Below are 16,212 nucleotides of genomic sequence, written 5' to 3'. Positions count from 1 at the left end.
AACCTTCAAATCACAGAAAAGATTGAACATCTTTTGAATTACTAAATGTCTACAGACTGCTTCCTTTCCCTCAGCATGTGTGTTTGTTTCTTGATCGAATAATGGCAAGGAAAATGCTGGCCAATTTCTATATCGATGCAGTTAAAATAATTTGTTAACCTTCAGAAAAGATATTGTCTGTAATGTCTTTATGGTAAAAGTACTCAAGAATCACTTGTTTTGTTTAGCGTTCTTGCCCAGGAGGAATTCCTCTAAGGACTGACTCAAAAAATATTTTAGATACGGCGATTTACTAGGTCAGTGCTAAATAACTGCTTCAATCATAAAACAGAACTACATATTTAGTGGTTATACTTTGCTGCTTCCCCTATCTGTTGCTACATTTAATGTCTGTTTCTCCCCACTAAATTGTAAGCTCCTTGAGGGATCATATCTACGTACCATCTACTGTACTCTATCCTCTCAAGCATTTAGTATAGTGTTCGGCCCAGATAATACCATTGATTGATTGAGTGGTTAAAAATACTATCTGCAATCCTAGAGATGTTATGACTGCAGAATCTTTCACAGAAAAATCCCTGTGAGGGACGGATGCGAGTTGGTGAGATTGGAGGGTGCGTGGGCATCTGAGTTTGATCACTTTTCTCTTACAGCCTCCCTAATGGGCAGTCACTCTGGAGATGGTCTATTCTCCAAATAATGAGAATTTTTAAAAAATTGGAAACCACTTTCTAACATGAACCATTTACAGAAAGAATGTCAGGCATGACTCACAAGGGGTCTGTGAATTTTAGCATTACCATTCAGTTATTTCACCCAGCTCACGCAGCTGTCATTTCCTGAGGTACCTTCAGTTACCCGAATGTGCAGCAACTCAGAGGCTGATGAGGCATAGGACCTGCTTCACTCTCAGTAGATGTAGTCAGCTGAAAAATAGGCACCCTGCCTACACACTTGGTATCTCTAACTCTTCTGCGAATTTGGACCTCAGACCCAACTGTGACCATTCCTGACAGGGGATGTATTTAAACAGAAACCATTTTACTCCCCCTATTCCCTTCCCCAATCTCATCCCCCTCCCTCTGCCAGGTGATCAGAGTTTCTCACAAGGCAACTGGGGCCTCTATGCATTTTGAATGGCCACTGAAGGGTCCCTATTCCCTTCCCTGCTGATCTCCATCTGCAAAATGAGAAAATCACTCCACATGCCCCAGGGCCAGACACATAATCACTCTTTCCCACAGCTACAATTATACACAAGTGCAATTAGAAAAAATTTTGAGGAGAAAAAAGTGAAGGCTAGAGAGAGATTTTTTGACAGGAAAAAGTCTTGCAAAAGGAGTTCAAAGAATTGTAGCAACCGCTTCTCCCTTTAGCAACTTGATAGGAACTCAGTGAAGAGAAAAATACTTCAACTTCCATCCAGTTTTTCTTCCAGTGTATTATCCAGATCCCAGGTTTTATCAAGTGCTGGGGGAAACTGCATTTAGGAAGTCCATGTCTTACAAGGGCTCCTAGGTCAGCAGAAATCAGACACACTGAACAATAATAATGAAACATGAACAATAATAAATTATAAACATTGAAAAGACCAAAGGAAAGGCTCAACAGTCCCAATTAGGAACACTAAAATATGTAGCTATTGTAATAGTTGGAGGAGGTTCAGCAGAACCTGTGGCTGTGGGCAAGGATTATGTCTAACAACTCGCTTGTATTATATACTCCCAAGCACTTAGTATAGTGTTCCATGTAGAGTAAGCACTCAATAAAGATGATCAAAAGATTCTCCCCACCCCAGTCAACAGCACTGGGTTACAAATGGCCCTAAACTTTTCCAATATGTGGAAGGTTGCCCCCTGTGACATCAGGAGGGAGGAAGGCCTCCCACAGTTAGGTGAGCTCCTCCGGACCCTCAATCTCTTGGCCCTATGAGATTCTGGGCTATTTGGGCCTCAGTTTCTGACAAGAGTCAGCTCCAGTGGGGATGGGTTTCCTTCCCATGGGATTGAGTGGGAGGAGAAAGGCTGATTCACCTTCCCTCTTCTTCACCTATTAGAATGTTCGGCCTTCTGGATGCTAACTAGAAATAAATTTTATACAACAGTATTTATTCAGTTCTTCTCTTGGGGAAATTATGAAAAAAAAGTTAGAGAAATCCCGATGGGCTACTGCCTTGTTGAAGACTGGGGCAGAAGGTTTAAGTGGCAGATGTGCTCACTGCATTTCCCTCTGTAGCAACTCCTGAACAGCTCCAAGTAATAATGATTATGGTATTTATTAAGCGCTTATTATGTGCCAAGTACTGTTCTAAGCACTGGGGTAGATACAAGGTTGATTCTATTTATTTGCAATTGTTTTAATGAGATGTTCATCCCCTTGATTCTATTTATTGCTATTGTTCTTGTCAGTCCATCTCCCCCGATTAGACTGTAAACCCGTCAAAGGGCAGGGACTGTCTCTATCTGTTACGGATTTGTACATTCCAAGTACTTGGTACAGTGCTCTGCACATAGTAAGAGCTCAGCAAATACTATTGAATGAATAAATGAAAGGGTGTCCCACCTGAGGCTCACAGTCTTAATCCCCATTTTTCAGATGAGGGCACAAAGAAGTGAAGTGACTTGTCCAAGGTCACGCAACAGAGAAGTGGCAGAGCTGGGATTAGAATCCATGACCTCTGACTCCCAAGCCCGGGCTCTTTCCACTAAGCCACGCTACCTCTCAAGTCTGTCACATATTCACATTTCCAGTTGTCAGTCCATATCCAGTTGTCACTCGCCCCCCCCCCCCCAACACACACACACACACACACACACACACACCTGAAGAGCTGGATTTAGAAGTGTAGGCAACAGGGATTGCTGGTAGCACCTCTGACAGGCTCAAGTCCTAATTAGGAGCTGCCCAAGAGCAGAAATGTAGTTACTTCTGCCATCCCTCTATGGACCAGAACAGATGACTTGGTAAGTCATATTTGTCTATCCCCTAGAGCAGAGGATCCTCCCAATGTCTCTAGTGTTCTCCCATCAGGTCATTTTTTTCTCTTTGGCAAGGTTGGCAGAGTATCTTTGAAAGAGGAAAGGATTTGACAGTCTACCAACTCTGCAACAGCAAGTGCTCAATAAATACCATTGATTGATAAAATATCAGATCAGTTCATACTGCTCAGTACTCTGGCTCTAAACAGTGATGCCAAGAATAAGCAGGGGAACCCTGCCATCAAACAATCAATCAGTGTTATTTATTGAGCATTTCCTGTGTTCAGAACACTGAACCAAGCAGTTGGAAGAGTACAATTCAATGGAGCTGGTAGATTCAATCCCTTTCCTCAAGGAGCTTACGGTTAGAGAATTATCTTCCTGGACATCTTCCTTTCCCTTTAAGGATGGACTATTCAAACATCCCTAATTTTCCCTCTTTTGGAGTTCTTTGAGGTCAAAAGGCCTGAGAAGTACCTACCTCAAAGTTCTTTTCAACATACTGGGATGGGACATTTGGCTCCTAGAATCTGATTCACCCCCAAAGCCAGTTATTTCCTCCAGATCACCAACAGATGACTGTGAAAATAACTGTTGCACCATGCTCTCTTGAGAAAAATATGCCATAAAATTAAAGAAGCACTTGTTACCGGTTCAAATATGGGCATTCAAAAAAAAAAATAACTAGGGTGCCTTGATAAAAATCTCCCACTGAGTGTGTTCAGAGTTTGGCTTTCATTCCCAGTTAAAAGCCACATCGATGAGGATCATCTTTTTACTTGATTTTTTTCAGCCCAAGCACCTCTAGGTTTCAGAGTTGTGCTGGAATAGTCATATGTTATTTTATTTGCTTTTAAGATGCATGTCTTTCAAGCCAAAATCATATTTTCCAGTAGTTTAATTGTTTCCCACACATGTTTCAAAACTTACCAAACAGAAATGGTATTTTATTGTATGTTTATTTATTCATTCTTAATGGGAGACAGGATGGTTCCTAGATCAAAGCTGCAGAGAATGCCTAATTCATTTAATTTTCTGGATGAAGGGGTCTCTTTAATTTGACCATCTGTTTATTAGTGTTTGAATATGGATGCAGATAGAAGCGGTAATATTGGTAGGAAGTATTTTATGGCACTTAAAAGCAGATGCTACAATCCCTAATGGAAAAGCCCTTTGAGCTATATAGCCAAGATTCAGTCAGCCCATGAATCAGATTCACCCAGTGTTGCCCTTATAGACCGGTAAGTGCCGCCAGATTTCTGAGGACATTACTTCTGCAGGAAATTAAGCCCTTTCTGCTGGTTTGCAGGGATAACTATATCTATCTAGCCACCTGAAGCTACCTGGAGAATGTAGCCCTATCATGCGACCCAGCCTCTTCAGATTCACAAAAGGAGATACTCATAGAGTGGCTCTGTGATTTTCAGTGATTGAGGCTTTAATCAGTCAATCAGTGGTATTTATTGAGCACTTACTATGTGCAGAACATCATATTAAATGCTTGGGAGAGTACAATACAACAGCATTAGCGGACATGTACCCTGTCCATAACAAGCTCACAGTCTAGAAGGAGACAGAGACATTAATATGAATAAATAAATATATGAATACAAAGTATTTTCTAAATACAGGGTTTTAAGGGAATAAAACGTAGATATAGATTCTAGATTGAAAATCATAAGGTGGAGTTGCTTCTATTCTTAAATTAGAATAATAGCTCATTTAAATTGGAATTTGTCATCTCCTGGAGGAATAAGGGATTTTTCATGACTGCAGCATCAACTTTCCATGCCATTACTGCCTGAGGTATTTGATCTTGCCCTACAGGGAGTTTCCAACCCCAAATTCAGGCAGAAAGAGTTTCCAGAGTAATTGTAGGAATGCTCACACCCCAGTCAGCAACTGGGTCCTAAAGCCTCCCAAAGTTCTCATTCTGGGGGGTGCTCCACTGTCCCCCAAATCCCTGCACCATCTTGCCGCCTCCATTGGTTGAAGGTTGAAGGCTGAATGCATCTCCCTGAGGCTAGAGGTCACTAGGGACTAGCTTACCCCCCATCCCTGCCGCCTTCCTGGGGCTGCAGCCTACCCATCGCTCCACAGGTCATGTGTCCCTCGACTCTTGGAGCTTCTCCTCTAGCCCCTACTGAAGGCTGACACCAAGATCTGGCACCTTTACTATATTTAATGCATTCTTAATAAGGTAACAACCAAAGCAGCTCTAGATTAAACCATATTTCAGGTAGTCTTCCAGAGGATATGCTGGCCTTCTTGATTCTGTTTTCTACTTCCTCATCCATCATTGTGTCATTGGTCAGCGTTCTGCCTAGGTAATAGAATTCCATAACTGACTTTAGGTTTGTTTGCCAGTATGAATTTTTGGATGTGCGCATAACTTCTTTGGTGATGGATGATACAAATGTCACCTGTATTAGACCTATCATCATCCCCTAGCATTTGCTGATTCAGTAAAATCGTTTCCAATCATTTACATATTTTCTTGGGTTTGGGTGTGGGTGTCTAGGTCACACTCTTCTGATTACAGTAAATTTTGACTGAGTATTTCTACGACTTTGGTTGAAACCTGAAGTCTACTCAGTTGGAATAGGCAAAATTAAGATCCATAATACAGTAGGATTTCACTTTGGAAGTTACTTTTTTGTTATCCCCAAAGTATCCATACTGACTATGTCGACCAAATTCACTCCATAACTGTCTACAATTATGCCTGACTAAACTCAGTCTGTAATACAGACTAATGCAGCATCGGTTTGTGTTCATGATGAGCCAACCAGGAGGGCCTTGAGTAGGAATACTTGCTCTGCAGGAGTTTGTATTCTAATAAAACATGACAAACAAAAACAAGTATTGTGTTTCATTTCTGTATACCTACATTATATGAAAGATGGGAAAAAAAGTGATGGGGAGACAGTAAAGCCAGGGATGCTTTGAAGGCTATCCTTAGTGTTGTCCCCACCCCTGTTCCTCTCCCAAACTTTCCCGTTGCTGTAGATGGCACAACCATCCTTCCTGTCTCACAAGCCCGTAACCTTGTTGACATCCTTGACTCTGGTCTCTCATTCACCCCATATATCCATTCTGTCACCAAATCCGTTGGACTCATCTTCACAACATCGTCAAGATCCACCCTTTCCTCTCCATCCAAAGTGCTACCATGTTAGTACAATCACTCATCCTATGCCAACTGGATTATTGCATCAGTCTCCTTTCTGACCTCTCAACCTCCTGCCTCTCCTCACTTCAGTCCATACTTCACTCTGCTGCCTGTATTATCTTTCATTCATTCATTCAATCGTATTTATTGAGTGCTTACTGTGTGCAGAGCACTGTACTAAGAGCTTGGAAAGTACAATTCAGTAACAAAGAGAAAATCCCTGCCCACAATGGGCTCACCAGTCTAGAAAGGGAGAGACAGACATCAAGACAAGTAAACAGGCATCAATAACATCAAAATAAATAAATAGAATTACAGGTATTAATTATAAGTAGAATAATAAATATGTACATATGTACACAAGTGCTGTGGGGCAGGGAAGTAGAGCAAAGGGAGCGCAGCAGGGCGAGAGGGAGCTGAGGAGAAAAAGGGAGGCTTAGTCTGGGAAGGCCTCCTGGAGGAGGTGAGCCTTTAGTAGGGCTTCGAATGGGGAAAGGGTGACTGACGGATGTGAGGAGGGAGGGCATTCCAGGCCAGAGGTAGGACGTAGGCCAGGGGTCGATGGCAGGACAGGCAAGAACAAGGCACAGTGAGAAGGTTAGCACTAGAAGAGTGGAGTTTGTGGACTGGGATGTAGAAGGAGAGAAGGGATGTGAGGTAAGAGGGGGCAACGTAATAGAGAGCTTTGAAGCCCATAGTGAGGAATTTTTGCTTGATAAGGAGGTTGGTAGGCAACCACTGGAGATTTTTGAGGAGACGGAGTGACATGCCCAGAATGTTTCTGTAGAATGATAATCTGGGCAGCAAAATGAAGTATTACAGAAACGTTCAGGGTATATCAGACCCCTGGAAAGCTTTAAGAGTTGGACAGAGAGCTGTGTACAGGGTAGGAGTTCAACCTTTAGTTACTTTATAAATTTAGGGATGAGTGGTTTGGAATAGGACTTTCTTTCACTTACCTCGATTACAAAATGTACCTGCTATATGAAGTAATTAAAAACCTGTCATAACTAACCTGGGTATATGAATTAAGATTGAGTGACCAGGACTTTAGCTTGTTGGAAGAACCTTTTGCTTTGAATAAAATGAGGAGGAAAAGCAAGGAGCATCTTCAAGTAACCAGAGGAAGGTGGGTAGCCTGTTGGAAAAGAGAGTGATTCTTTGCTACTTGACGATGCATATCAGGGACCTCTTGGGTAATGGGTGAATCTTTAGGGGCTTCTTTGGAGGGACTCGTACAAAATGGCCTATCCCAGAAGGGGAAAATCCTGAGAATTATGACTGAGGATAGCTCCGGTTGCCAGAGTTTTCTTTTAGGAGATCCTGGGGGTGATTTCGTCAGGAGAAGGGCTAGGGAGCCCCCAGACTGTCCCAAACATCTGTTAGTTTTTTTTTATTTCAAGAGTCCTTTGGCTTCAATATGGGGCCCCATTTCAGAAATCACACTGAATTCATCCATCAGGGGATAAAAGAAGAGGAATCTGGGCCTGAGAAATAATCAGAGGCTTCAGATAATCCCTTCTAAATCACTTCTTATTCTGTATTTGATTAAGATATGTTTTCTCTAATAGAGTCTCCCTTTAATACAAATACCATCTGGCCTAGCTGTGTTGTTGACTGAGCGGGAAGCATAGAGAAGAGTCAGTAACTTCGTTCCTTTTGTTCACTTGTCACATTAGGCAGGCAAAGATATAGCACCAGGAACACTACAGAGCAGAGTTGTAGTATAGAATCCCATTATGATCCCAAAGAGAATGACTCATGTCCACAGTGGCCTTGCCTTCTTGAAGACGTGGTGCAGATTTCTTCAAATAAGAAGCCAAATTGTTTCAAGGGAAACAACACACCATATTCAGACAAATGATCTCATGAAATCAAAGTGTTAAAAGATGTCCTTGTTTGAAAAATAGAAGCAAGGGTGATTTACTTGGGATTTTGAATTGCTCAATAAACTCACCAGAGAGGCTGCCAGTAAACGACATGTCTTGGAACTTAGTTTAGGGTAATATAGCATGAAAAAGAGGAAAGCTGGTTTGTTGCTAACAGCCACCTGCTGTACATGAAATAAAATTTAAAGAAATTTTAGTCCATTACTGAGTGGCCGAAAACCATATGAATCTCATGAAAACTGGACAGCTTGGTTTTTCTAGCAAAAGACATTAGCCTGAATAATCAAATGCAATTTCATAGTTCACTGAGTTGTTAGCATCAGTGAGTTTGTGGAGGAATCCATGGATGCTCCATGTCATACTGTTTCAGGTATGGGATGACTGTCAGGCATCCAAAACAATTTAAATTCCTTCTGTGCCATTAACAGAAAGCCTGCCAGTGGATGGCCAGTACGATAAAAGAGACAGCAGGAAGCAGGACAATAATCCAACCGGCAATGGGCTTGAATGTATGAGCCAACAGTTCCAGTTTGTAGATCCAAAGGACTGCCTGGTGGAAGAGCTAAAGTTTAATTGCATGACTCATGCAGGTCAGGTCAGTTATGCAGGTCCACCAGGTCACACTGAGCAGTGGTCTCACTACTGTTGCCATGCAGCTTACCTCAGTGTGATAACAATTTGCAAAACTATGGTATTCATTAAATGCTTACTACGTGCCCGGCATTGTACTAAGTACTGGGGTAAATACAAGCAAATTGGGTTACACGCCATCTGGGTCCCACATGGGGCTTGCAGTCTCAAGCCTCATTGTACAGGTGAGGCAGAGGTAACTGAGGCACAGAGAAGTAGAGTGACTTGCCCAAGGCCACACAGCAGATAAGTGGTGGAGCCAAAATTAGAACCCATGACTTTCTGATTCCCAGGTACATACTCTATCCACTATGCCATGCTTATGTATAAATATATATACACAGCAGACAAGTGGAAGAGCTGGGATTAGAACCAACATCCTTCTGACACCCAGGCTCATGTTCTATCCACCAGGCCACATTGCTTCCCTTGTACTTGCACTGTACCTTCATGCTGCAAATTCCCTAACATTCTCTTGCTCTGTTTGCCCCAGAGAGGAAATTGTCTTTCAAAAACTACAACATAGTGATACCTTCTGGACTTGGCCAGTGACCAGAAAGTTTCACCCAAGTTATTAAAAAATAAAACGGCTTGAGTTATGTCTGTCCCCCTAAGTGCTGAGAGTCTCTATTCTGAGCACTAACTGCTGATGATGATAAGACACTGGGAGAAAAAAGGGCTAATCAAACGTCTGCTAAGAACAAAGCTGCTGTTTGCCCTTTGTCTGCTTCACTGTAGCTATTCTGTTGCAGAAGCTGGCAGAGAGAAGCAGGGTCTTAAATAGCAGCAGCAGCCAGCTGGGTGGCCCCAGCAGCAGGCAGACAGTCTGCCAGGCAGCAATCAGGAAAAGGGCTGGGCCTCTTCAAGCATAAGCTTCAGGATGAGCGCAATGTTAGGTCAGATTTCTAAAACCGTATCAAACCCTACAAATGACCAGGCAGCTGAAACCTGCCTGAACATGTTCACGACATGGAGAAGCCCCATGACCTAGTGGATAGAGCACTGGCCTGGAAGTCACAAGGTCATAGGTTCAAATCTTGGCTCTGCCTCTTGACTGCTGTGTGACCTTGGGCAAGTTACTTCACTTCTCTGGGCCTCAGTTCCCTCATCTGTAAAATAGGGATTAAGACTGTGAGCCCAATCTAGGACTGGGTCTGTGTTCCAACCTGAGTTGCTAGGATTCCCCCGCCCCCAAGCACTTAGTACAGTGGCTGACAGTAAGCGCTTAGCAAACATCATTATTATTATTACTATGATGTTACCCCACTCCTCAAAAAACTCCATTGGTTGCCCATCCACCTCCTCATCAAACAAAAACATCTCATCATTGGCTTTAAAGCACTAGAGGTAAAAAATGATTGAAACAGTAGCTTCATCAATCAATTAATCAGTTGTACTTCTAAATTCCTACTGAACCCAGATCATCATTCAAAGTGCTTGCGGAAGTACCAACTAAAGTGAAAGACACAATCCCTGACCTCAATCCCTGGCTTGGTTAATGATTTATGGTATTTATTGAGTGATAACTTTTGCTGGGAGCTGGGGTGAATGCAAGATAAACTGTTCAGACAACGACCCTGTCCTATTTGGGCTTTTATCTAGGTAGGGGAGGACAGAGAAAATATAAATGAATTACACACAATGGGAGCAGCAAAAAATACAAATATTAAAGGTAAAGGGCAAAATGGATTGATGAACAATTATAGGAGGGAACTGTACTGATGTTTCTCAGTCATTGTTTCTAAACTGTTGCACATTCCTAGTGCTCCAACCACTAAGAGGGCTGGCTTTTTCCAACTCTTGGATTCTAGTATCTTGTGGAGGCTGTACCTTCCTGGAGATGGGTGGGAGTGGGGAAGGGGGCTCTGAGCAGAAAGGGACCCTGGAGATTATGATAGCATGGCAATTTCATGAACATGCATTCCAATTCCCAACCCACTAATTTATAATCTAGTCGTGGATAAGAGGTGAGTCTTCGTAGGGAAAGAATTTATGCACAGATCTCATTATTCCGACCCTGATACTACACAAGACCAGTTGAAAGTTCTCAACCTACCTTACCTTACCAGGTGCTGAGCCCTGAAGTTTCCAGAGGGTGGGAGCAGTCTGGGATAAAGTGGGAATCCCCAGAAGTCCCATTCAATTCCTCCTATGGGCATCAGTTCAGGGAAATGGGTTTCAGTAGATCACATAGTGAAATGTACTTCCTGTAGAAGTACAGAGTAGAGACTGAGGGTTATCATTTTCTTAATTCAAACCAGGGCAATCAGTCAATCAATAGTATCTATTGAGCATTTTACTGAGTTCTATTCTAAGCACCTGAGAGAGAGCAATAGTATTAGTAAACACAATCCTCATCCTTGAGGAATTTGCAATTTAGGTGGGGGGACAGATATTTGAATAAATTTTAGGTAGGAGAAGCTACAGCCTTAAAAATATTTGCCTCAGTGCTTCAGGGATAGAGGGAAGGCACTCAATAGTTAGGTGGCACAAAGTGCAGGAGGGGCAGTAGGAAAATTGGGTGGGGAGATTAGAGATTGTTTTAATCATAGTTTTTAATTGATTACTATGTATCAAGCACTTGTACTAAGTGCTGGGGTAAATATAAGAAAATCAGGTTTGACACAGTCCACATCCCACAGTCTTAATCCCCACTTTACAAATTGGGTAACTGAAACATAGAGAAGTAAAGTGACTTGCCCAACATCACACAGCAGACAAGTGCTGGAGCCAGAATTAGAACCTATATCCTTCTGACTCGCAACCCCATGCTCCATCCACTAGGCAACACAGCATCTCTAAACTGGATGGAACAAGACTGAACAGGGAAGGTTTTCTGATGGAGATATGAGTTCAGAAGGGCTTTGGAGATGGAGAGAAAAGTGGCCTGCTGGATAAGAAACATGAAAGAGTTCCCAGCAGCAGTGAAAGGATGAACAAAAAGTTGATTGTGAGAGAGATGAGAATGAGGCACAGTGAATAGGTTGGTATGAAGAGGAGCAAAGTGCATCTACTAGTGTGTAATGAGAGAAGAATAAGGATAAGAAAGGGAAGAAAACCTGTCTGAGTGTGTTGAAGCTAGTGATGAGGAGCTTCTGCGGGTTGTAGAGATGACCAAATAACCATTGGAGGCTTTTGAGAAGCAGCGTGGTTTAGTGGAAAAAGCACGGGCTTGGGAGTCAAAGGATGTGGGTTCTAATTCCGGCTCTGCCATTTGTCTGCTGTGTGACCTTGGACAGGCCACTTAATTTGTCCTTGCCTCAGTTATATCATTTGTAAAATGGGGATTAAGACTGTGAGTCCCACGTGGGACGACCTGATTACCTTGTACCTACCCCAGCGCTTAGAACAATGCTTAGCACATAGTAAGTACTTAACAAATACCATTATTATTATTATTGTGGTTATTTTGAGGAACAAGGAGATGTGTGCAAAATAATGTTTGAGAAAAATGATCTGAGCGGTAGAGTTAAGTATGGACAGAACACATTTTAATTCATAGACATACATTTTCCAACCCCATTGTTCACATCTCACTGCACTCTATTATGACTGATGGAAAACATATCTTCATGCTGATGTAGCTTTTTTTAATTATTTGTTTCTGGGTAGTACTCATTCTGGAAAAGAGAGGCAGGAAAAGACTGACAGCCAGGCAGTGACATCATCAGAGTCTTGCTGGTAACACATATTTGCAGGAAATGTGAAATGAAAAGTTGAGAGAATTTTCAGGATAATTCACATGAAAAATAGCCACCACGGTATAACCCTGGGGTTCATATTCATCAAATAATTTTACCGTATTCCTTTCTGTGGTAATCCTGAGGAGATCGCATGTTGTCCTAAACCCTGTGGTGCCTCTCTGAGAGATGGGTTTAGTGAAGGTGGAGCTACCTGGCCCAGACTCTAGCAAGAGTGTACGTGCTCACATCAACCACAGAACTGAACCAGTCTCCCAGAGGTCCTCTGGGTCAAGGGTAATTCCCTAGGCTTGTCCAGGCCTGGTCTCAAACTCTGGTGCTTGATTAGCACTGCAACCCTTTGAGGTTCGGGAGGAGGTGTCTTCTTCCTCCCTAAATTCTCTTCTGGGCCCCCTTCCTCTGGAACCCATTCCAACCAACTTTCTCTGTAGCCTCTCCAGCCTTTCAGCCTGTCCCTATCCTGACCCCGAGGCACCAAACAACCTTATTAGAAAGTAGCAGGAATTCTGGGAATAGGTCTAATTCCAAGCATCTTGCCTAATGCACCTCTAGGCATGCCATACAGGCTTAAAGTCATGCTGGGGTTATGCAGAGGATAAAGGTCTAAAGTCAAGGAGCAGTGAAATAGTGGTTCAATGGCTGGAACTCTACACCTTCAGATGTTATCGTGGCTTCCCTGTCCACCACACAACCACACCTCCTCTCTGCCCCAGCACCTCACTCCCAGACCCTGTTGTCCCCAGAAAAATCAGGAGTGAGAGAGTTAAATCATGAGCATAAATGAGTAAAAGTCAACTGTACCAGATTCTGGAGGGAATGTATTAGATAGCTAAAATGCAGGGTTTTTTTTTTTTTAACCTGGGTAATTAAAGGAGATGGACCTCGCTCAATGTGAACAAGTCAGAGTCTGAAATATTTAACTAACATGATCAGAAAGTGGTTGAAGTGCCCCACTCTTTCATTTCTTAATCAACATATTTTCTTTCTGCATTACCCTACTCACTGACACTGTAAAGTGCATTATATCAAACCAGGAAGTAAAGTGAATTTGTGTAAATATAGCTACATTTACAAAAATTCATATTGGGCTCAGTGGACTGTACTAAGTGCTAGGGAAGTTTAAAACAGATAAGTGATATTTTCTGTACCTACAAGGACCTTTCATCCTGATGGGAGAAATAGACACATCCATATTTAGAAACAAAGTAATTAAAATCCTTTTCAAACCACTTTTCCACTCTTGGGATACCATGAACTGGTAGATGATCTCTTATTCTGGATAGGCCCATCTGTCTGCCTTGGTAACAACTTCATCATTATCATTATCATCAACAGCAACAAGGTTATCCAGTGGTATAAAGCAGTTAAATCAAATGTTGGATAAATTTAAATATAGTAAATTTGAAACAAGGAAAAGGAAACAGTTTTGCATATGGTAGAAGATAGCTGATAGAATGCATCACTATGGAAAGTTTTTCAGGAAGATTACATTCATTCACTAGTATTTATTGAGCACGTACTATGTGCAGAGCACTGAACTAAGCACTTGGAATGTACAATTCGGCAACAGAGACAATCCCTGACCAATGATGGGCTCACAGTCTAAACGGTTACATCAGTGACTGCAAATGATATTTGAATAAATTTAAGGAATAGAGACCTATTATGAGTCACTGGAAGGTAGATGGTCATTTGTTGACCATCCACTGGTATTTCTTGAGTGCTGACTGTATGCAACACACTTTGCTAGGGACTTGGGAGAGTGCAAACAAGTTGGTAGACATGATCCCTGCTCTCAAGGAGTTTACAGTCTTTTAGAGTAGTTTCTACTCTCCTGAAACATTTGATCAGAAGCTCAATTAATCAATCACAGCTACTGAGCAGCTATTGTGTGCAAAACACTATACTAAGCACTTAGCAGAGTGCAATCTAACAGAGTTGGTAGGCACATCCCCTGCCCACAACAAGCTTACAGTCAAGAGGGAGAGCCAGACATCAACATAAATACATAAATTGTCCTTGTGTACGTAAGTGCAGGGCACTGGAGCCGAGGTAAATAAAGATGCAAATCCAAATATAAGGGAGATACAGAAGGGAGTGGGAGAAGAGGAAGCGAGGAAGGTCTCTTGGAGGAGATGTGATTTTAAGAAGGCTTTGAAGGTGGAGAGAGTGAAATGAAGACAGAGAAAGTTCCAGGCCAGAGGTAGGACGTGGGCCAAAGGTGGAGACTGAGATAAACAAGTTCAACAATAATTAGAAAAACTCAGGGAAAATCCTTCTAGAAATGCCCATGCTCTTTAGGGGATACATGCCTCATTTAAGAGAGGGTGGGATTTTCATTCCTAAATGATAACTGAGGTTCATGCAGACCTGAGCCAATTGTAATTCCTTTCTTGATGTTCTTTCTTCCTGTTCTGCTCCTGAAAGGGGCTGCATGTGAACTCTTTCTATCACATTCTTTCTATTAGGGCAGCTCTAAGCACAGGCAAGATTAAGCCCTCCCACCACTAGCCTCTTCATTTCCCCACTTCCAAGCTCTCCAGTCTCTCCAGGCATTCCTAGAGATACCCAAACTCTGGAACCTGGGTCCACAACTAGCAGGTGTGTTCAGTGAGCTGCACCAGTGCCATAAAGACATAAAGACCAAGTTGACTGCCTCTTTGAATAACTTTATCTTTTCTGGATGACAGTGCCCAAATTCATATCTCAGACCTGAACTGGGAGCCCAAGAGTTCTTACTGTCTTCTGACATTAAACCTTCACTTCAATCAATTAGTTGTGTTTATTGTGCACTTATTGTGTGTAGGCTATTGTACATGGTAAAATCTAACAGAGTTAGATCCTGCCCACAAGGATCTTACAAATTCTTCATGTCTGGTCTCCCATCATGATTCCTAGTGCAACATTGGTAATAATTGTGACATTTGTTATGTGCATACTATGTAATAATAATGATGGTAATGATGGAATTTGTTAAGCACTTACTATGTGGCCGGCACTGTACTAAGCATTGGAGTGGATACAAGCCCAGTTCCTGCCCCACATGGAGCTCACAGTCTCATTCCCCATTTTATAGATGAAGTAACTGAGGCAGAGAGAAGTGACCTGAGTTGCCCAAGGTCACACAGCAAATGATTAGAACCCATAACCTTCTGACTCCTAGGACCGTGCTCTATCTACTACACCATGTTGCTTCTCGCCATGCTGCACGTGCCAAGCTCTAGGCTAAGCACTGGGAAACAAGAAAATAGGATAGATTAAGATAGAGATAGAACTAACAAGTAGATGAAACAGATTAAATGCTTCAGGGTATTTTGTTTTTGGTTTTTAAGCAGTAGAGATATTTTCATGGAAGTCATATTAAAAACTATGTGGATAATATATAATGGGCCTGAAGCAAAGCAAGATGAGGTCTGGGGATAAGAGAAACTGTGTGCCTCTCAGCAAGTAGCAGTAATACTACTAGCATTCAACTTTTGTTAACTGATCAGGTTGTAACTCACAACCATTTAGGAAAATGGATCCATTTTTTATTTGCGATCCCACTGTAGCCTGGTGAATATCCCAGCATTGTCTGGGAGAAAACTGATAAAGGCTCCATAGTCATAGTGATTGACTGTAGTGATCGATTGTGTGATTGAAGTGACTGATTTATTTTAATGGTAAGGTAAATGGCTCTTCTGGTACTGATGGCAAATGGATCACTAGTTTGAAAGCTCCTTGAGGGCAAAAACTGTTTTTACCAATTCTACTGCAATATACTCTCCCAAGTGCTAAGGAGAGCACTTTGCATGCAATAAGTGCTCAATAAAACCACTGATTAAGTGAGCGAAGCAGACTTT

This window comes from Ornithorhynchus anatinus, chromosome 18 (assembly GCF_004115215.2).
Source record: "Ornithorhynchus anatinus isolate Pmale09 chromosome 18, mOrnAna1.pri.v4, whole genome shotgun sequence".
Classification (NCBI taxonomy): domain Eukaryota; kingdom Metazoa; phylum Chordata; class Mammalia; order Monotremata; family Ornithorhynchidae; genus Ornithorhynchus; species Ornithorhynchus anatinus.
This window is presented reverse-complemented; position numbering follows the sequence as displayed.